This window comes from Eleutherodactylus coqui, chromosome 11 (genome assembly GCF_035609145.1).
Source record: "Eleutherodactylus coqui strain aEleCoq1 chromosome 11, aEleCoq1.hap1, whole genome shotgun sequence".
NCBI classification, from domain to species: Eukaryota; Metazoa; Chordata; class Amphibia; order Anura; family Eleutherodactylidae; genus Eleutherodactylus; species Eleutherodactylus coqui.
Genome location: NC_089847.1, coordinates 42,344,410 through 42,367,690, shown reverse-complemented (window position 1 = coordinate 42,367,690; position 23,281 = coordinate 42,344,410). Strand labels below are relative to the sequence as shown.

Sequence of the window (23,281 nt, the reverse complement as noted above, 5' to 3'; positions counted from 1 at the left end):
AAAAAAAAAAGTTAAAAAATTATTTAAATTTTTTTTATAAAAACACTTGTCTCCCTTTACTTTGTAAAAAAATCAAAAATACAATCACACATGTGGTATCCGTGCGTCGTAATGACCCAGAGAAGGAAGTTAATACATTATTTAACCCCTTAATGACATGGCCCCTTTTTTTCTTTTTTCCCCATTTCTTTTTTTCCTCCCTTCTGTTTAAAAAATCACAACTTGTCCCGCAAAAAACAAGCCCTTATATGGCCATGTCAATGGAAAAATGAAAAAGTTATGGCTCTTGAGACGCAACTGCAAAATTAGTTGAAATTCAATGATTAGACCATTTTAAAAAACCTGCCCTGGTGGGCACGACAGGGTGGTAGGAAACCCGCCACTCAAGGGGTTAAGGGAGAGGTAAAAATGTTTTCTCTTTCTTATGCAACTTTTAGCCTTGTTTTCAGATTGAGTAAAGTCTCTGCATGTATTACAGTGTTCAGAATTCCATTTCATTGTATACTTTAGGCTTGATGAGTTGTGAAAACTCAAATTAAAATGGTCAATTTTCAGTAAGATTGGACTATGATTATTATTTCATCGAACCCTTCATATGTTCTGAAAGAACAAAACCAAATATATTTAGCCTTTGAAATGACTGAAATTTGACGTGAACATGGCTAAAACCAGAAAATGTTCCCCAATTAGGAAATAGTTTAGTTAAAGTTCCTCTTTTCTTCCACAAATATATGTACTATTTTACTTCTACAGAATTTCTCCTGCAGCCAATCACATTGATTATGACTCATCTACTCTGACTGGTCATTTCTCAGCTACAGAATAAGGAACTATCCATAAAAACAAACATACAGTATTTGTGGGACTCTACAGATGCTTCAACATACTACTTTTCTGTGTGTAGCTTATTCCCTTCTACCTTATATTGTGTTATACAGTGCTCTTTCCATCTGCATTAAACATCTTCTCTATCCTCCATCTAGGGACAGACTAGGCCCTTCAGGTTCCTGACATGGGGTCTATTGGGGCAATTGCCCTGCTTCTCAGCAGATTCTGCCACACCAAAGTTGGTTAGGGATAGACTTCCAATTTCTGTTATCATGACGCCCTATTTTGTGTTCCCCAGGCTTTTGGTGATATAATACATGTCTGTATTGGTCTATTATGGACAGTAATTGCATCTTGGTCTAAACTGTTGCAGTATATAAGAGAGCAGCACCAGGCGATGTTATATTGTAGAAATCACATGATAAATCTAGCACAATCCATGTGTCTTCAGTAGAAAGAATCTTTATTCCCAAAATGACCAGATTACAGCAACGTTTCGACTCGCAAAGGTAGAGTCTTTCTCAAGCTGCGACTTTGCAAGTCGAAACGTTGCTGTAATCTGGTCGTTTTGGGAATAAAGATTCTTTCTACTGAAGACACATGGATTGTGCTAGATTTATCATGTGATTTCTACAATATAACATCGCCTGGTGCTGCTCTCTTATATACTGCATCTCTGGATTTATTGAGGACGTTGGTCCAGTCCTTTGGAGAAGCCTGCGCCTATGTGCTTTCTACATTGAGTAAAAAAAGAAAAAAAAACCCTCCTGAGTAGGATCTGTCGGTGAGTGCTGCTGCCTATACATTTTTTGGTCTAAACTGTTGATGATGCCCATGGAGGGTACTATACTTGCATCCTGCATGAATGTAACAGCACCCTAAAAAAGGACTTCATTCATTTTCATGCTTGTTTGTCACTGGCATCCTATGAGTACCGTCAATGGAAAAATATGTAAGGTCTGACCTTCTTCTTTAAACTTTTATACTTGGCTTAAAAATGTAATTTACATATTCTCTTTGTCTTTCAAAATTAAAAACCGTCTATCAATCCAGAAGAAATAATCGCATGAAAATAAACTAATTTTATGACATTCAATAAAGAGCAGGAAAAATGATTGTTTTACAGTAGATGTTCACAATTTTTTATAAAGTACAAGGCTACATTTTGGACTTCAGAAGAAACCAAATTATTTGTTTAAATACAAGAATGTTATTGGGCAATATCTCTGCAGAGACGGATCAGACGCCTTCTACTTACTCTATAAAGAATGTTGGTGCATGCACTATACTGTCTTTAGCTTTTATGATTGGGGTGCCAGGAAACATAATGGTAATGTGGACCATCTATAGAAAGCTGAGGAATATTTCTGCCACTGTGCTGTTAATCGGAAACCTAGCACTTGCTGACTTCCTCATTCTGTTATCTCTACCTATCTGGATATATTCATTCGTTGTCAACAAATGGATTTTTGGAATGTTTTTTTGCAAAGTTTTGGTATATGTTATATATGCCAATTTGTATGCCAGTGTATTTCTCATAACCTTGTTGAGCATAGAGAGGTTTTTGGCTGTGTTTAGGCCCTTTTATCTGCAGAGATGGAACAAACAAGGCGTTTTTAAAAAAATTACCATTTTTATTTGGATAGCAGCTACAATAGTTGGTATTCACTCTCTTCCATTCTACAACCCAAATCAAAGAAGAGAACCCTTCCAATGCATTCCACACGAATACACTAATGATACGCAAAAGGTAATATTTCTTCTTTTGGAAACCTTCATTGGATTTTTGATTCCGTTTGGCATTATTATCATCTGCTACACTTACTTATGGAGAAAATTCTGAAAAATGAAATTTGTGGGCAAATGTAAATCAGACAAAATAATCGTCCTTGTTGTGGTCACATTTGTGATATGTATGACTCCATGGGAGATATTCAAGACTGTGGAGATCATCTCCATTTTTCTAGACATCTGCAGTTTGAAAGCAATTGTGAACATTGGAGGTGATATCTGTGCAGCGTTGGTATTTATAAACAGTAGCATGAACCCTGTTTTATATTTCTATTATGCGTTTAAATTAAAGCGCCCTACAACGATTATGGATATCATCTCTGTTTTTCTGGAGATTTGAAGTTTGGAAGCTGCATGAACCCTGTTTTGTATTTCTATTATGCATTTAAATTAAAATGCCCTACGATTAAAAGGCTGAATATGCTTTTTGAAAACATTGGAGAAATTGAGGCAGAACAAAAGCCCGGTGAAAATAATGGAAATACCAGTCAGTACACATAATGAGTGTATTCCTATTGTTGATATTGACATTCAGATGGCTTAAGAATATATGAACGTCCTACTTGTGATGATGTTCTCTTTCCATGGAGTTGAACAACAGTGTAAATGTCTAATAAGACTTTGTTCATAGTTATGTCAGAGGCTCCCTCTTAGGGACTCTATCATGGGTTCCATCATATTTGAGAAAAATAGGGCTGCATGTAGCACTTTTTCCCTGCAAATTGTTGAACTCCTCTACTGAACCTGATGGACTCTCTTAAAAGTAAATGGATACTGTTGGGCACCAATCGTGTCCAGCATGCAGCAAAAGATAAAGGGATTTTCCCATATAAGCGAGTTACTCCCTATCCACCAGATAAGGTTAAGGTGCTGAGTGATTGGAGTATGACAGCTGGGATGCCCACAATCTAGAGATGAGCGAGCACACACGTCCGAGCTTGATGCTCGTTCGACCATTAGGGTGCTCGAGATGCTCGTTACTCAAGACGAGCACCACGCGGTACTCGACTCAATTTCATTTCCTTCCCTGCATGTTTAGCGCCATTTTCTAGCCAATAGACATGCAGGGAGGGCATAACCACTTCCTCCTGTGATGTGCCAACCCTATCCCATCCCCCTGCAGTGAGTGGCTGGCGAGATCAAGTGACCACAGAGTATTTAAAGCGGTCCCGCCCGCGGTTCGCCTCAGACACACACTGGGAGAGATTAGGAAAAGTGCTGCTGACGTGATAGGGAAAGTGTTAGTGTAGGATCCTGTCCTCAAGAACCCCAACGGTCCTTCTTAGGGCCACATCTGACTGTGTGCGTTACTTTTGTGGCTGGCTGGGAGCAGTTTTGCACAAATGTTTTTTTTTTCATCTCGGGCTGTGCAGGCTATTACAGCTATAGCGTTCTCAGTCTGCAGTCTATTATACAGAGAATAGGGAAAGTGCTGCTGAGATAGGGAAAGTGGTAGTGTAAGATCCTGTCTACAAGAACCCCAACGGTCCTTCTTAGGGCTACCTCTGACCATGTGCATTTTACTGGGTGGCTGCTGAGAGTTGTAGTGCTTTAGTATTTCACAGCTAGGCCTGTTTGCAGCCTTCCATATAATTTTTTTCTGTCTATAGAGTTTGCGTTACAATACCGCTGTCAGCGTGAAAGTGTACGCAAATAATTCCATAATTATTTACACCGGTCTGTGTCTGCAGTGAATTATACGCACAACGTAGGGCCAACACAGCCACTTTTAGAGGGTAAGTAATATGTACAGTATACAGCCTGTATTGTTTTTTTAAAAAAAACAAAAGCTCCTTCGTTGGGCTGCATCTGACCATCTGCATTTTACTGGGTGGCTGCTGGGAGTTGTAGTGCTTCAGTATTACACAGGTAGGCCTGTCTGCAGCCTTCCGTATAATTTTTTTCTGGCTGGAGTTTGTGTTACAATACCGCTGTCAGCGTGAAAGTGTACGCAAATAATTCCATAATTATTTACACCGTTCTGTGTCTGCAGTGAATGATATGCACAGCGTAGGGCCAACGCAGCCACTTATAGCGGGAAAGTGATATACACTATACAGCCTGAATTTAAAAAAAAACAAAAACAAAAGCTCCTTCGTTGGGCTTCATCTGACCGTCTGCATTTTACTGGGTGGCTGCTGGGAGTTGTAGTGCTTCAGTATTACACAGCTAGGCCTGTTTGCAGCCTTCCGTATAATTTTTTTCTGGCTGCAGTTTGCGTTACAATACCGCTGTCAGCGTGAAAGTGTACGCAAATGATTCCATAATTATTTATACCGTTCTCTGTCTGCAGTAAATTAGACCACAGTCTCACCGCAATAAACACTACTGTAATATTACCGGGGCCACTGCAAAGTATTTCAGCTCAGCCGCTGTGCAGAGCGTCCCACAATACCATTTCCGTTGGTGGGGTTGAGATTGCCGCAGTTACCAGCACTATCCACTGGCTTTACAGTCTTCTCCCATTCCACACAGCCTCTATAATCTACAAGTCTCTGCGAGCAGTAAATTACCCCAAGGTATCAGCATGAGACAGCGGGTTACTTTTTTCCTAGTCACAGCATAGAGCCTCCGCTATCTACAAGTCTCTGTGTGCAGTGAATTAAGGCCCAGTTTATTTGGGCCCTGCTCTATTCGTAATCCGCCATAATGACGGGTAGGGGTCGAGGATGTGGACGTGCGGGATTAGGAGAGAGGCAAGTTTCTGGGGTTCCCAGCTTCATATCACAATTTATAGGTCCACGTGGTAGACCTTTATTACAAACAGAGCAGTGTGAGCAGGTCCTGTCGTGGATGGCAGAAAATGCATCCAGCAATGTATCGGCCACCCAGTCTTCTACGCAGTCCACTGCTGCAACTCTGAATCCTCTGGCTGCTGCTCCTCCTTCCTCCCAGCCTCCTCACTCCATGAAAATGACATATACTGATGAGCAGGCAGACTCCCAGGAACTGTACTCGGGTCCCTGCCTTCAGTGGGAAAAAATGGTTCCTCTCTCACCTGAGGAGTTTGTCGTGACCGATGCCCAACCTTTGGAAAGTTCCCGGGGGCCAGGTGATGAGGCTGGGGACTTCCGGCAACTGTCTCAAGAGCTTTCAGTGGGTGAGGAGGATGATGATGATGATGAGACACAGTTGTCTATCAGTTAGGTAGTAGTAAGGGCAGTAAGTCCGAGGGAGGAGTGCACAGAGGATTCGGAGGAAGAGCAGCTGGACGGTGAGGTGACTGACCCCACCTGGTTTGCTAAGCCTAGTGAGGACAGGTCTTCAGAGGGGGAGGCAAGTGCACCAGCAGGACAGGTTGGAAGAGGCAGTGGGGTGGCCAGGGGTAGAGGCAGGGGCAGAGCGAAGAATCCCCCAACTGTTTCCCAAAGCACCCCCTCGCGCCAAGCCTCCGTGCAGAGGGCTAGGTGTTCAAAGGTGTAAATGTATTCCAGTGAGAGCACGGACGACCGGCGAACAGTGGTGTGCAACCTGTGTCACACCAAGATCAGCCGAGGAGCCACCACTACCAGCCTCACCACCACCAGCATGCGCAGGCATATGATGGCCAAACACCCCACGAGGTGGGACGAAGGCCGTTCACCACCTCCAGGTCGCACCACTGCCACTTCCCCTGTGCCCCAACCTGCCACTCAGATCCAACCCCCCTCTCAGGACACAGGCACGAGCGCCTCCTGGCCTGCACCCACACCCTCACCTCCACTGTTCTCCACTCCATCCAGCAATGTCTCTCAGCGCAGCGTTCAACTGTCGCTAGCGCAAGCGTTGGAGCGAAAGCGCAAATACAGCGCCATGCACCCGCACGCACCAGCTTTAAACATGCACATTGCCAAATGGATCAGCCTTGAGATGCTGCCATACAGGATTGTGGAAACGGAGGCTTTCAAAAACATGATGGCGGCGGCGGTCCCACGCTACTCGGTCCCCAGTCGCCACTATTTTTACCGGTGTGCCATCCCAGCCCTACACCAGCATGCCTCCCGCAACATAAATCGTGCCCTCACCAACGCGGTTACTGGGAACGTCCACTTAACCACGGACACATGGACAAGTACTGGCGGGCAGGGCCACTATATCTCCCTGACGGCACATTGGCTGAATTTGGTCGAGGCTGGGACTGAGTCAGAGCCTGGGACCGCTCACTTCCTACCCACACCCAGAATAGCGGGTCCTACCTCGGTGCTGGTATCTGCGGCGGTCTATGCAACCTCCTCTAAACCCTCCCCCTCCTCCTCCTCCTACGCAACCTCTACCTCTCAATTAAGAAGTGTGAGCAGCATGTCGCCAGCAGTCAGTGTGGCGCGGCACGGCAGCATAGTGGTGGGCAAGCGTCAGCAGGCCGTGCTGAAACTACTCAGCTTAGGTGACAAGAGACACACGGCCCCCGAACTGTTGCAGACTGACCTCTGGCTTTCGGCGCTGAGCCTCCAATCGGGCATGGTTGTGTGTGACAACGGCTGCAACCTGGTGGCGGCTCTGCAGGTTGGCAGCCTCACACACGTGCCATGGCTGGCCCATGTCTTCAATCTGGTGGTTTAGCGGTTTCTGAAAAGCTACCTGCACTTGTCACACCTGCTTGGCAAGGTACGCCACATCTGCGCACATTTCCGCAAGTCCACCATGGACGCTGCCACCCTGCGGACCCTGCAACATCAGTTTAATCTGCCAGAACACCGACTGCTGTGCGACGTGCCCACATGGTGGAATTCTATGCTCCACATGTTGGCCAGGCTCTATGAGCAGCGTAGAGCAATAGTGGAATACCAACTCCAACATGGGCAGCGTAGTGGTAGTCATCCTCCCCAATTCTTTACCGAGGAGTGGGCCTGGATGGCAGACATCTGCCAGGTCCTCGGAAACTTTGAGGAGTCTACCCAGATGGTGAGCGGCGATGCTGCAATCATTAGCGTTACCATCCCGCTGCTATGCCTGCTGAGAAGTTCGCTGCAATGCATAAAGGCCGACGCTTTGCGGTTGGAACAGGAGAGGGGGATGACAGTATGTCACTTGATAGCCAGACCACCCTCATGTCTATATCTCAGCGTGTTTTGGAGGAGGAGGGGGAGGAGCAGGAGGAGGAGCAGGAGGAGGGGAAAGAGACAGCTGGGCACACTGCAGAGGGTACCAATGCTGCTTGCCTCTCATCTGTTCAGCGTGTATGGGCTGTGAAGGAGGATCCTGAAAGTCTTCTTTCTAGTGAGGACAGCCATGTCTTGCGTACTGGCACCCTGCCACACATGACTGACTTCATGTTAGGCTGCCTTTCTCGTGACCCTTGCGTTAGACGCATTCTGGGCAACACGGGTTACTGGGTGTACACCCTTCTCGACCCACGGTACAAGGAGAACTTTTCCACTCTCATTCCCGAAGAGGAAGGGGGTTCGAGAGTGATGCAATACCACACGGCACTGGTGAAAAAAGTAATGCTAAACTTCCCATCTGACAGCACTAGTGGCAGAAGGCGCAGTTCCGAGGGCCAAGTGGCAGGGGAGACGCGGAGATCAGGCGGCATGTTCAGCGCAGGCAGGGGAACACTCTCCAAGGCCTTTGCCAGCTTTATGGCTCCCCTGTAAGACTGCATCACCGCTCCCCAGTCAAGGCTGAGTTGGAGGGAGCACTGTAAAAGATGGTGAGGGAGTACGTAGCCGATCGTACCACCATCCTCCGTGATGCCTCTGCTCCTTACAACTATTGGGTGTCAAAGCTGGACACATGGCATGAACTTGCACTGTATGCCCTGGAGGTGCTGGCTTGCCCTGCCGCTAGCGTCTTGTCAGAGAGGGTATTTAGTGCAGCTAGGGGAATCATCATGAATAAGCGAACCCACCTCTCAACTGCCAGTGCCGACATGCTTATACTCATAAAGATGAACAAAGCTTGGATTTCCCCAGACTTCTCTTCTCCACCGGCGGAGAGCAGCGGAACCAAAAGATTCTTTTCGCTGCAACTGCAGATAAAAGCATTCTTCTCTATCACCGGAAAAACAGGGCATTTAGCTTTGTCAATCTGTCTCTGATATTAGTCCTCCTCCTCCTACTCCTCCTCCTGAAATATCATGTCATCACGCTGAACTGCCAATTTTTCTGCGGCCCAAAAGGCTCATCTAACAATTTTTTTTTCCAATTTTTCAATGTTTCAAAAGCTTTGATATTTTAACACGAACCAATTTTTTTAACAAGGCTGCCTCCAGGCTGTTTTACAAATTAAGCAATAGCGAGCTGTATCTTTAGAAAATATTTATGAGTATCACCTGCCCTCTCAGTTGAGCAATTTTTCAGGGATGCGTTTGTACTCTTGGTACACTAATTATTCTGGCCCTCGCCTATACTCTTAACTAACTAATTTTTCCAGCCTTTGCCTACAGTCATGGTACCCCAATTTTCAGGGGTTGGCCTATACTCTTGCTACAGAAATTTTATTGGGGTCTGACTATACTTCTGCTACATAAATGTTACTGGGGTCTGCCTAAATGTCTGCTACATAAATGTTACAGGTGTCTGCCTATACTCCTGCTACAGAAATGTTTCAGGGCTCTGCCTATACTTCTGCTACATAAGTGTTACTGGGGTGTGCCTACACTTCTGCCACATAAATGTTACAGGGGTCTGCCTATACTTCTGCTACAGAAATGTTAGAGGGGTCAGCCTATACTCCTGCTACAGAAATGTTTCAGCTGTCTGCCTGTACTTCTGCTACATAAGTGTTACTGGGGTCTGCCTATACCTTTTCCATATAAATGTTACAGGGGTCTGCCTATACTTCTGCTACTTAAGTGTTACTGGGGTCTGCCTATACTTCTGCCAAATAAATGTTACAGGGGTCTGGGGTTACAGGGGTCTGCCTATACTTCTACTACAGAAATAGTACTGGGGTCTGCCTATACTTCTGCTACAGAAATGTTACAGGGGTCTGCCTATACTGCTGCTACAAAAATGTTACTGGGGTCTGCCGATACTTCTGCTACAGAAATGTTACTGGGGTCTGCCTATACTATTACAACAGAAATGCTACTTGGGTCTGCCTATACTTCTGCTACAGAAATTTTACAGGGGTCTGCCTATACTGTTACTACAGAAATGTTACAGGGGTCTGCCTATACTGCTGCTGCAAAAATGTTACAGGGGTCTGCCTATACTGCTGCTGCATAAATGTTACACTGTCTGCCTATACTTTTGCCACATAAATGTTACAGGGGTCTGCCTATACTCCTGCTACAGAAATGTTTCAGGGGTCTGCCTATACTTCAGCTACATAAGTATTACTGGGGTCTGCCTATACTTCTGCCACATAAATGTTACAGGGTTCTGCCTATACGTCTGCTACAGAAATGTTACTGAGGTCTGTCTATACTTCTGCTACAGAAATGTTATTGGGGTATGCCTATACTTCTACTACAGAAATGGTACTGGGGTCTGCCTATACTTCTACTACAGAAATGGTACTGTGGTCCGCCTAAACTTCTGCCGCATAAATGTTAGAGGGGTCTACCTATACTCCTGCTACAGAAATGTTTCAGGGCTCTGCCTATACTTCTGCTACATAAGTGTTACTGCGGTCTGCCTATACCTCTTCCATATAAATGTTACAGGGGTCTGCCTATACTTCTGCTACATAAGTGTTACTGGGGTCTGCCTATACTTCTGCTACAGAAATGTTACTGGGGTCTGTCTATACGTCTACTACAGAAATGTTACTGGGGTATGCCTATACTTCTGCTACAGAAATGTTACTGGGGTCTGCCCATACTGTTATTACAGAAATGTTACAGGGGTCTGCCTATACTGCTGCAACATAAATGTTACACGGGTCTGCCTATACTGCTGCTACAGAAATGTTACACGGGTCTGCCTATACTTCTGCTACATAAGTGTTACTGGGGTCTGCCTATATATCTGCTACAGAAATGTTACTGGGGTCTGTCTATACGTCTACTACAGAAATGTTACTGGGGTTTGCCTATGCTTCTGCTACAGAAATGTTACTGGGGTCTGCCCATACTGTTATTACAGAAATGTTACTGGGGTCTGCCTATACTTCTACTACAGAAATGGTACTGGGGTCTGCCTATACTGCTGTTACATAAATGTTACAGTGTTCTGCCTATACTTTTGCTACAGAAATGTTACAGGGGTCTGCCTAAACTGCTGCTACAGAAATGTTACTGGGGTCTGCCTATACTTCTATTACAGAAATGGTACTGGGGTCTGCCTATACTGCTGCTACAGAAATGTTACAGGGGTCTGCCTATACTTCTACTACAGAAATGGTACGGGGGTCTGCCAATACTTCTGCTACAGAAATGTTACAGGGGTCTGCCTATACTTCTACTACAGAAATGGTAATGGGGTCTGCGTATACTTCTACTACGGAAATGGTACTGGGGTCTGCATATACTGCTGCTACAGAAATGTTACAGGGGTCTGCCTATACTTCTGGTACAGAAATGTTACTGCGGTCTGCCTATACCTCTTCCATATAAATGTTACAGGGGTCTGCCTATACTTCTGCTACATAAGTGTTACTGGGGTCTGCCTATACTTCTGCTACAGAAATGTTACTGGGGTCTGTCTATACGTCTACTACAGAAATGTTACTGGGGTATGCCTATACTTCTGCTATAGAAATGTTACTGGGGTCTGCCCATACTGTTATTACAGAAATGTTACAGGGGTCTGCCTATACTGCTGCAACATAAATGTTACACGGGTCTGCCTATACTGCTGCTACAGAAATGTTACAGGGGTCTGCCTATACTACTGCTACAGAAATGTTACTGGGGTCTGCCTATACTTCTATTATAGAAATGGTACTGGGGTCTGCCTATACTGCTGCTACAGAAATGTTACTGTGGTCTGCCTATACTGCTGCTACAGAAATGTTACAGGGGTCTGCCTATACTACTGCTACAGAAATGTTACAGGGGTTTGCCTATACTTTTGCTACCGAAATGTTACAGGGGTCTACGTATACTTCTACTACAGAAATGGTACAGGGGTCTGCCTATACATCTGCTACAGAAATGTTACAGGGGTCTGTCTATACTTCTACTACAGAAATGGTACGGGGGTCTGCCAATACTTCTGCTGCAGAAATGTTACAGGGGTCTGCCTATACTTCTACTACAGAAATGGTACTGTGGTCTGCCTAAACTTCTGCCGCATTAATGTTAGATGGGTCTACCTATACCCCTGCTACAGAAATGTTTCAGGGCTCTGCCTATACTTCTGCTACATAAGTGTTACTGGGGTCTGCCTATACTTCTTCCATATAAATGTTACAGGGGTCTGCCTATACTTCTGTCACATAAATGTTACAGGGGTCTGCCTATACTCCTGCTATAGAAATGTTTCAGGGGTCTGCCTATACTTCTGCTACATAAGTGTTACTGGGGTCTGCCTATATATCTGCTACAGAAATGTTACTGGGGTCTGTCTATACGTCTACTACAGAAATGTTACTGGGGTTTGCCTATGCTTCTGCTACAGAAATGTTACTGGGGTCTGCCCATACTGTTATTACAGAAATGTTACTGGGGTCTGCCTATACTTCTACTACAGAAATGGTACTGGGGTCTGCTTATACTGCTGTTACATAAATGTTACAGGGTTCTGCCTATACTTTTACTACTGAAATGTTACAGGGGTCTGCCTATACTGCTGAAACATAAATGTTACACGGGTCTGCCTTGACTTTTGCTACAGAAATGTTACAGGGGTCTGCCTAAACTGCTGCTACAGAAATGTTACTGGGGTCTGCCTATACTTCTATTACAGAAATGGTACTGGGGTCTGCCTATACTGCTGCTACAGAAATGTTACAGGGGTCTGCCTATACTTCTACTACAGAAATGGTACGGGGGTCTGCCAATACTTCTGCTACAGAAATGTTACAGGGGTCTGCCTATACTTCTACTACAGAAATGGTAATGGGGTCTGCGTATACTTCTACTACGGAAATGGTACTGGGGTCTGCATATACTGCTGCTACAGAAATGTTACAGGGGTCTGCCTATACTTCTGGTACAGAAATGTTGCTGGGGTCTGCCTATACTTCTGCTACAGAAATGTTACTGGGGTCTGCCTATACTATTACAACAGAAATGCTACTGGGGTCTGCCTATACTTCTGCTACAGAATGTTTACAGGGGTCTGCCTATACTGTTACTACAGAAATGTTACTGGGGTCTGCCTATACTTCTACTACAAATGGTACTGGGGTCTACCTATACTGCTGCTACAAAAATGTTACAGGGGTCTGCCTATACTGCTGCTACATAAATGTTACAGGGGTCTGCCTATACTTCTGCCACATAAATGTTACAGGGGTCTACCTATACTCCTGCTACAGAAATGTTTCAGGGGTCTGCCTATACTTCTGCTACATAAGTGTTACTGGGGTCTGCCTATACTTCTGCCACATATATGTTACAGGGGTCTGCCTATACTCCTGATAAAGAAATGTTTCAGGGGTCTGCACATACTTCAGCTACATAAGTATTACTGGGGTCTGCCTATATGTCTGTCACATAAATGTTACAGGGGTCTGCCTATACGTCTACTACAGAAATGGTACTGGGGTCTGCCTATACTGCTGCTACAAAAATGTTACTGGGGTCTGCCTATACTTCTACTACAGAAATGGTACTGGGGTCTGCCTATACTGCTGTTACATAAATGTTACAGGGTTCTGCCTATACTTTTGCTACTGAAATGTTACAGGGGTCTGCCTATACTGCTGAAACATAAATGTTACACGGGTCTGCCTTAACTTTTGCTACAGAAATGTTACAGGGGTCTGCCTAAACTGCTGCTACAGAAATGTTACTGGGGTCTGCCTATACTTCTATTACAGAAATGGTACTGGGGTCTGCCTATACTGCTGCTACAGAAATGTTACAGGGGTCTGCCTATACTTCTACTACAGAAATGGTACGGGGGTCTGCCAATACTTCTGCTACAGAAATGTTACAGGGGTCTGCCTATACTTCTACTACAGAAAAGGTAATGGGGTCTGCGTATACTTCTACTACGGAAATGGTACTGGGGTCTGCATATACTGCTGCTACAGAAATGTTACAGGGGTCTGCCTATACTTCTGGTACAGAAATGTTGCTGGGGTCTGCCTATACTTCTGCTACAGAAATGTTACTGGGGTCTGCCTATACTATTACAACAGAAATGCTACTGGGGTCTGCCTATACTTCTGCTACAGAATGTTTACAGGGGTCTGCCTATACTGTTACTACAGAAATGTTACTGGGGTCTGCCTATACTTCTACTACAAATGGTACTGGGGTCTACCTATACTGCTGCTACAAAAATGTTACAGGGGTCTGCCTATACTGCTGCTACATAAATGTTACAGGGGTCTGCCTATACTTCTGCCACATAAATGTTACAGGGGTCTACCTATACTCCTGCTACAGAAATGTTTCAGGGGTCTGCCTATACTTCTGCTACATAAGTGTTACTGGGGTCTGCCTATACTTCTGCCAAATATATGTTACAGGGGTCTGCCTATACTCCTGATAAAGAAATGTTTCAGGGGTCTGCACATACTTCAGCTACATAAGTATTACTGGGGTCTGCGTATACGTCTACTACAGAAATGGTACTGGGGTCTGCCTATACTGCTGCTACAAAAATGTTACAGGGGTCTGCCTATACTGCTGTTACATAAATGTTACAGGGTTCTGCCTATACTTTTGCTACTGAAATGTTACAGGGGTCTGCTTATACTGCTGCTACATAAATGTTACCCGGGTCTGCCTATACTGCTGCTACAGAAATGTTACAGGGGTCTGCCTATACTGCTGCTACAGAAATGTTACTGGGGTCTGCCTATACTTCTATTACAGAAATGGTACTGGGGTCTGCCTATACTGCTGCTACAGAAATGTTACTGTGGTCTGCCTATACTGCTGCTACAGAAATGTTACAGGGGTCTGCCTATACTACTGCTACAGAAATGTTACAGGGGTCTGCCTGTACTTTTGCTACCGAAATGTTACAGGGGTCTGCATATACTTCTACTACAGAAATGGTACAGGGGTCTGCCTATACAACTGTTACAGAAATGTTACAGGGGTCTGCCTATACTACTGCTACAGAAATGTTACAGGGGTCTGCCTATAGTTTTTCTACCGAAATGTTACAGGGGTCTGCGTATACTTCTACTACAGAAATGGTACTGGGGTCTGCCTATACTTCTGCTACAGAAATGTTACAGGGGTCTGCCTATACTTTTGCTACTGAAATGTTACAGCGGTCTGCCTATACTGCTGCTAGATAAATGTTACACGTATCTGCCTATACTGCTGCTACAGAAATGTTACAGGGGCCTGCCTATACTGCTGCTACAGAAATGTTACTGGGGTCTGACTATACTTTTACTACAGAAATGGTACTGGGGTCTGCCTTTACTGCTGCTACAGAAATGTAACTGTGGTCTGCCTATACTGCAGCTACAGCAATGTTACTGGGGTCTGCCTATACTACTGCTACAGAAATGTTACAGGGGTCTGCCTATACTTTTGCTACCAAAATGTTATAGGGGTCTGCGCATACTTCTACTACAGAAATGGTACTGGGGTCTGCCCATACGTCTGCTACAGAAATGTTACAGGGGTCTGCCTATACTTCTGCTACAGAAATGTTACAGGGGTCTGCCTCTACTTCTACTACAGAAATGGTACTGGGGTCTGCCTATACTTCTACTCCGGAAATGGTACTGGGGTCTGACTATACTGCTGCTACAGAAATGTTACTGGGGTCTGCCTATACTTCTGCTACAGAAATGTTACAGGGGTCTGCCTATACTTCTACTACAGAAATGGTACTGCGGTCTGCCTATACTTCTGCTACAGAAATTTTACAGGGGTCTGCCCATACGTCTACTACAGAAATGGTACTGGGGTCTGCCTATACTGCTGCTACAGAAATGTTAGTGGGGTCTGCTTATACCTTTGCTACTGGAATGTTACAGGGGTCTGTTTATACTATGCGTGCACACAGACTTCCCATTACAGTGTTTTACCTATCTGGGCCAAAAACACTGACTGACTAGGGCATCAATTGTGGGCCAAGGCCAATATGTATTTTCTCTCGCGTTACCACAGTCATCCAGGGCACTTGTTTGGGCCAAACAAGAGGAGCGATACTGCACAAATGAGACGTTCACAGCTGCACTAGCATCGGAGTCCGCTTTATGCCTGCGATTGCTGAGGGTTTGTGCAGAGACCTATGTCCTCAGCGCAGTGAAAGTCTGCCATGTTTGGGCACTCTGATTTCTTCATGGTTCATGTTTTGGGTTGCCTAAGACCCACCTATGCTGTGGGTGCATACAGACTTCCCATAGCGGTGTTTTACCTGCCTGGCACAAAGTCACTGACTGACTTGGGTGGGGTGCAGAGTGCAGATGGCTTTCCCCTTGCATTGTTGATGAGGTATCCGGCACCCAAACAGAATGAGTATTGTGTGGACACATAGGTTTCCCATTGCTATGTGACTCGCGGCACCTTTGGTCACACAAGATAGAGGCTGCGACCGAGCTTGACCCTGGGCCCACTCACGTGCTTCCCACACAGAGTATTGCTGCATTGTGGAGTTGTGTAGATGTGCTGGGCTAGCACCTGAGTCCCCTTTATGCCCACGTTTGCGGCTCCTGACAATTTTGCGATGGAGGTTCCATGGGATTGGAATGATGATCGTACGTCAATTTATCATCGATTCTCAACAACATTGTGGGCTATCGTACCCCCTTTCAATGCCCCCTGCCAACCCTCTGCAGTGTGTGCCTCTGGTTCCTGCTCATCGCAGATGCACGTAGAAATAGACATGAGGGTGGTGTTGCTATGAAGCGAGCATGTGGCATTAGGGCAGCTGAAGGCCGTGCAGGGAAACCTTTGTGTGCGCTGTGGACGCAGGGTCGTGCGGCGGGTTGGGAAGCATGTAATCTAGGAGAAGAGGCAGCGTTGTGACCCACAGGCAGTAATTGTCCTTGGTTGCAGGTAGTGTGGTGCTTAGCTAAGGTGTGCCTTGCTAATGAGGGGTTGTCCGAAGTAAAAATTGTTAGGGGGGGCAGACTCTAGCCCCTATTGTGGCTTAATAGTGGGACCTGGGAGCCTGCCCCTGCTCTTCCCTGTCCGTTTCTGTGGTGTTTCCATGACTTTCTGATGTTTTCCAGAGTTTCACAAGTGAAGACCTATGCGGAGCATCGGTCATATATAAAAATGCTCGAGTCGCCCATTGACTTCAATGGGGTTCGTTACTCGAAACGAGCTCTCGAGCATCGCAAAAAGTTTGACTCGCGCAAGGAGCACCCGAGCATTTTGGTGCTCGCTCATCTCTACCACAATCCCTAGAGTAGGTCTCAGGCGCATCCGACGGGACTGCCAAAGATATGTATGAGGCCCTATTTTTTATGAGTCTGAGTACATATTCAGTATGTTAGTGATTAAATGGATTATGCCAACTTTAACACTTATCCTATATCCACAGGATACGAGGATAAGTGTCTGGTCCAACTGCCGGGACTCCACCGATCATGAGAACAGGGGTTGGTTTGGATAGGGGATAACTGATAAAGTTAGCACAAGCCCTTGAATGTACAATAATTATAATTTTCACAGAAATGTAAAAAGTATTTTTCAATTGTTTCTAGTTATTTTTGTATAGCATTCGATAAATACCTTAGATAATGTTTTAGATTTACAAAACAGTTTGTAAAAGTTATGTTGATACCAAATATGTGTATATTATTTTTAACCATTGTATAATAAAATGTACTAAATGTAAAAATATTGTATTTAGGCGTTTGTTTTTCACTTTATTTTCATGAACTTCTATAATAGCTTCCCATGCCCTGATGTACATGTACATCAGGGGATAGAAGCTGTTAGCATGAAATCCCATACACATATGGCATTTAGATGGCTCATCTACAGTGGGAGCTGCCTCTAACTGACAGCCAGGAAGTTGCTGCAGTGATGTAGATTGGAGACAATCCTAATCCCACAGCTTTGACATATTTCTATTTTTCCACCTAGGCAGTATTAGATCGGATCTGTACCTGAGTCTACCCTAAGACAGCTCTCAGGAAAAAAGCTCTAGACTCCCATAAAGATCTGACCTACTCTTTTTCTATACTTTTCTCTTTTTTCTGACTTGACTTTTCACAAACCTTCTCTCTTCTTCCTTCCTTTTTTGTTGTTTTGTTTTTATTTATTTATTTATTTTGCTGTGGTTATTCCTTTCCCCCATTTTATTTACATCAACCTGTCTTATAAGCCCTGAACTGACCTGCAGGATGACGTCTACACATTTTTTGCTCCTTAAATGTCAGAAGCCTGAATATACCTCAAAAGCGTAGTCAAGTCCTCTATCAAATGCATAAATTGAAAGTTCATGTTGTTTTATTCCAGGAGACACATTTAAAAATGGGACATATTTTTGCCATGCATGATTGATACTATCCAATATGGTTCCATAGCACCAACCCAGTCTCCAGATCCAGAGGGGTCTCCCTTGGCTTTCACAAATCCATTCGGCATGAGGTCATGGCCAGCTTGGCAGACACAGAGGGCCGCTACCTCTATCAAAGTGCCATTAAGAGGTAACATCAACGCAATTGGGAATCTGTACCTTCCTGATACAGATCAGCTTCGCCTCCTGAAGACTGCTGCCCATAAATTAATGGACTTTGCCGAGGGGGTTATCCTGATTGGAGGCGACTTTATCCTCACTCTAGACCCTGCTATAGATTCCACAAATCCTAGAGGCCACTTTCCGAGCTCACATTTGCGCTCCATAAAACAACACTTCCATGATCTCCAGTTAGCAGATGTTTGGCGAATTCTCCTCCCTTGGAACAGCGACTACTCTTTCTTCTCTCATGCATACCAATCCTAAAATCGTATCTATTTGGTTCTGTTGAGTCACCATGCACTCTCTTGACAACTAGCTGCATCCATAGGAAATATTCTATGGTCAGACCATGCATCAGTCTCCTTGTTTCTAGAAATTCCACGAACACTGAAACGGTCCTTGATATGATGCCTAAATGAAAATTTACTAAATGATTCTGTTTGTGATTTAGAAATTATATCTACGATTACAGAATTCCTCGAACACCGCTCCTCAGACCCCACATCCTTACCCTTCCAACAGGAGGCCCTAAAGTGCATTCTATGAGGTACACTAATCAAATATAATACCCCACTGAAGAAAGGCAACTCATTCAAAGTAACCTCCTTACTAAATAAAGTACATGACTTAGAAACATCTCACAAAACTACCCACTCCCTGTCGGCCCTATAAGATCTTCTCAATACTAGGCTAGAGTTTAAAATCTTACTTAATAAGAAACATACTCACTACAGACAGCGAATAAAAAAATATTCCTATGAACATGCTGACAAATGTGGTCAACCCATTACCAGACTCCTCCACCCCCGTACCTCCCACACCTTCATTCCTCACGAAATTGGGCAGTGTATGGAGGTAAGGTTGTCAGGTTCGTGACGCCAGTTCGTATGTAGGCCAAAACCTACTCTGGACAAAAAAATAAAAAGGGAAAAATAAAATAAAAGAAAACTGTCCTTACACCTGAAGGGTAGTGTGGCACCTCAGTGCAGATGTTAATAGTGGTGGGAAGGGACTCCAGGAGGCAAGTCGAACAGTATAACAAAAATACAGTTTATTTTCCAGAGAGAGGCTTTCATCCAGTTACTACATTAAAGGCACCATGAGTTCCTCTTTGAGGTAGATGATTACAGGTTCAAGTGCAGCTTGTTACATCTTTAGACTTTACTTAGGTGAATGGTTACTGTCAGTGTAGGGACACACTTCTATACATGTTACTTTTTCTTTCTGTTACTTTCTCTCTCTCTGCTTTATCTATATATAGATCTCAATTGCTTTCCTTGAACATATTTCCTTCTCTGACTCTTCCTCTCTCTACCTCTCCTTCTGTATTCAGCAAAAAGTTTAAATGCTCCTCAGTGAGAGGGGAGGTGTATTGCTGGGTAACAGGTGCAGGCTCAGAAGAATAGGTCTGGATCCAAGATCCATATAATCTGCAAAGTCCTTATAAAGTTAGAGCCGCATCCAGGGTTCCAAACAGCACAGTACTCACATGGTTAAGTGCCCATCTTTATTGAAAAGCGCGCAAGCAGACGTTTCGACTGACAAGCAGTCTTTTTCCAGTCCATACCGATAATGAAACAACACCGGATATAAATACAAAGCAGATAAAATCTTAACCAATCACCCACCAACACTAATAAAAATCAATTAAAAACTCACCCAACCAGACAAAGTTAACCCTATAAGAGCTTTTGTCCAAGGAGCAGGTGTACAGGCTTGTGTAACCAATAGCACAAGAAGCAGGACATTACCATATCGCCACATTGCTAAGTTTCAGCATTCATTAAATCGCATTGCGCATGCGCGATAATTCACTAAAGGGATGCGATAGCAAGGCTATGTGCTTCACCAATTTAGCTGCTGATGTTTTGGCGTTCATTAGCTCTCATTGCGCATGCGCCAAAAATTCACTGAAGAGCCGCGATAGCAAGGCTCTACCCTTCATCAATATGACTACCAATTGTCAGTCGAAACGTTGTCTGCTTGTGCACTTTTCAATAAAGATGGGCAATTAGCCATGTGAGTATTGTGCTATTTGGAACCCTGGATGCGGCTCTTACTTTATAAGGACTCTCCTTCTGTATTCAATATCCATCCTGCCTTCTCTCTCCTGCTTCCAAACAATCCTCCTTCTTGGTACTCACACTTCCTCCTTCCCACTGCACTGGCTTCTCCATTCTTGCTTCTTACTTCTTCTTCTCTTGACTTCCTTCTTTCATTCCCTGACTAGAGTGACTTCTTCTCCTCTAGACTCCTTCCCCTCTACCATAGCTCTAGACCAACCCATGCAGAGGACTAATCTTTTAATCACAGACTCTTCCTGCCACCTGACTTACCACTTTTCCTAAGCTGTTGCTACGTGACAGGAAACCCAAAGGGCATGGGGGACCTGTCAGTGAATAAGACACAGTAGTGAATGGAAAAGCAGATTATGAGTACAAAACATAACTTCTAACTTCTAACACGAAAAGTAATAAACACATTTAAACACAAAGTGACCACATAAGTGCTGTAATGACCCTAATCCAGGACACTACAGTTCCCCCTTCTTTAAATAAAGCCATCCTTGGTGCTCTTTTTATAATGCAGGGTACATTAGGTAGGACAGATGTGGAAATGTACAGTGTGCAAACCCCAATTTAAGACTTCTACTCCCTTTCCCCAGTAAAGGTGTGTTATCAGTAAGGGGATAAGGGGCAGGACAAGTTTTCTGGAGCTGGTAAGCTTTTAAAAGATAGCCACTCTCTCCCCATTGCGCAGCTCTCTCCAGCACACGGCTGCAGAGATTCATTTCTGGTGTACCATCTGAAAAGAAAGCAAAGTTGCTCAGAGAAGGTTGCAAACAGGACATGTTCATGTTCAATAATCCAAGAGATGACATTCCTTGGGACTCATGTTTAATAATTATAACACATTTTTACATCCATTGTAGCTGTGCCAGTGCCCTTTATGCATTTGAAGAACAAAATAAGGGAAAATGACATCTGTAGCACCCCAAACTATGTAGTTACAGTGCATACAGTTGACCTTGGACTTTCTTAAAACTCACAAATCATAATTTTAAGATGTTGGACCATTGAATAATCAGTAACCCACTCTTCTCCTATTACATATGGACAAATAAAACGATTTACAGGCCTTAAACATTTTGTGCCAATGGCATACCATGATTACTATGACAAATTGCCACAATCAGGCAATGTTCCAGATGATGACTAAGGCAGAAGTAAAAAATGTTTTCTCTCTATTACATAACTTTTAGCCATCTTTAGAAATGTTCCCTGCATGTATTACAGTGTTCAGAATTCCATTTCATTGTATACTTTAGGCTTGATGAGTTGTGAAAATTCAAATTAAAATGATCAATTTTCAGTAAGATTGGACTGTGACTATTATTTCATTGAATCCTTCATATATTCTGAAAGAACAATACCCAACTATATTTAGGCTTTGAAATGATTGAAATTTGACATGGACAAGGCTAAAACGAGAAAATGCGCAGATTAGGAAGTGGTTTAGTTAAAGTTTTAAGAAACTTTTTAGCTTCCTCTTTTCTTCTGCAAAACTCTGCAAATGCATTATTTTGCTTCTAATCACATTGATTATGACTAGAGATGAGCGAACGTACTCGTCCGAGCTTGATGCTCGGGCGAATATTAGGGTGTTCGGGATGCTCGTTACTCTTAACGAGCACCACGCGATGTTCGGGTTACTTTCACTTTCCTCTCTGAGACGTTAGCGCGCTTTTCTGGCCAATTGAAAGACAGGGAAGGCATTACAACTTCCCCCTGTGACGTTCCAGCCCTATACCAACCCCCTGCTGTGAGTGGCTGGGGAGATCAGATGTCACCCGAGTATAAAAATCGGCCCCTCCCGCGGCTCGCCTCAGATGCGTTGTGAGTTAGCTGAGGGAAAGTGCTATTGTGTTGGAGCTGCTGTAGGGAGAGTGTTAGGAGTGAGTGTAGGCTTCAAGAACCCCAACGGTCCTTCTTAGGGCCACATCTATCCGTGTGCAGTACTGTGGAGGCTGCTGTTAGCAGTGTTGCACATTTTTTTTTTTTTCAAAATCGGCCGTGCAGAGCATTGCGCCCTGCAGTAATACTACAGGGACAGAAGTGGTGGTTAGGCAGGGAGAGTGTTAGGAGTGAGTGTAGGCTTCAAGAACCCCAACGGTCCTTCTTAGGGCCACATTTAACCGTGTGCAGTACTGTGCAGGCTGCTGTTAGCAGTGTTGCACATTTTTTTTTTCAAAATCGGCTGTGCAGAGCATTGCGCCCTGCAGTAATACTACAGGGACAGAATTGTGTAGGCAGGGCCAGAAGACATATATTATTGATTGAATATAGTCAGTGAGCCTTCCCTTTAAAAAAAAGGGAAAAATTCTATTTGGCCTGCCTCTGACAGTCCTCAGCGTTCTGGGTACGTGTGTGGTGGGTGGAGAACGTAAAAAAATCATACGCAGCCAGCTAAGTTTAACAGCAGGCTTGCGCCAATTTATTTCCTGCCTGGGAAATCACCGCTCTGCTGCAGTTAATATAACACTGCAGTTCTGTGACACACAGCAGGGCCACAGAACACATTTGTTATTGATTGAATATAGTCAGTGGGCCTTCCCTTTAAAAAAAAAAGGGAAAAATTCTATTTGGCCTGCCTCTGACAGTCCTCAGCGTTCTGGGTACGTGTGTGGTGGGTGGAGAACGTAAAAAAATCATACGCAGCCAGCTAAGTTTAACAGCAGGCTTGCGCCAATTTATTTCCTGCCTGGGAAATCACCGCTCTGCTGCAGTTAATATAACACTGCAGTTCTGTGACACACATCAGGGCCACAGAACACATTTGTTATTGATTGAATATAGTCAGTGGGCCTTTCCTTTTAAAAAAAAAAGGGAAAAATTCTATTTGGCCTGCAGGCTTGCGCCAATTTATTTCCTGGCTGGGAAATCACTGGTAATACAGCATGCTGAGGGGTAGGGGTAGGCCTAGAGGACGTGGACGCGGCCGAGGACGCGTAGGCCCAA

At 44.3% G+C, this 23,281-nt stretch overlaps 1 pseudogene; it reads left to right on the top strand.

Moving 5' to 3' along the window:
- The first annotated feature begins 2,035 nt into the window (after positions 1-2,035).
- Positions 2,036-3,120, top strand: LOC136581708 (leukotriene B4 receptor 1-like; annotated as a pseudogene).
- Positions 3,121-23,281: the final 20,161 nt, after the last annotated feature.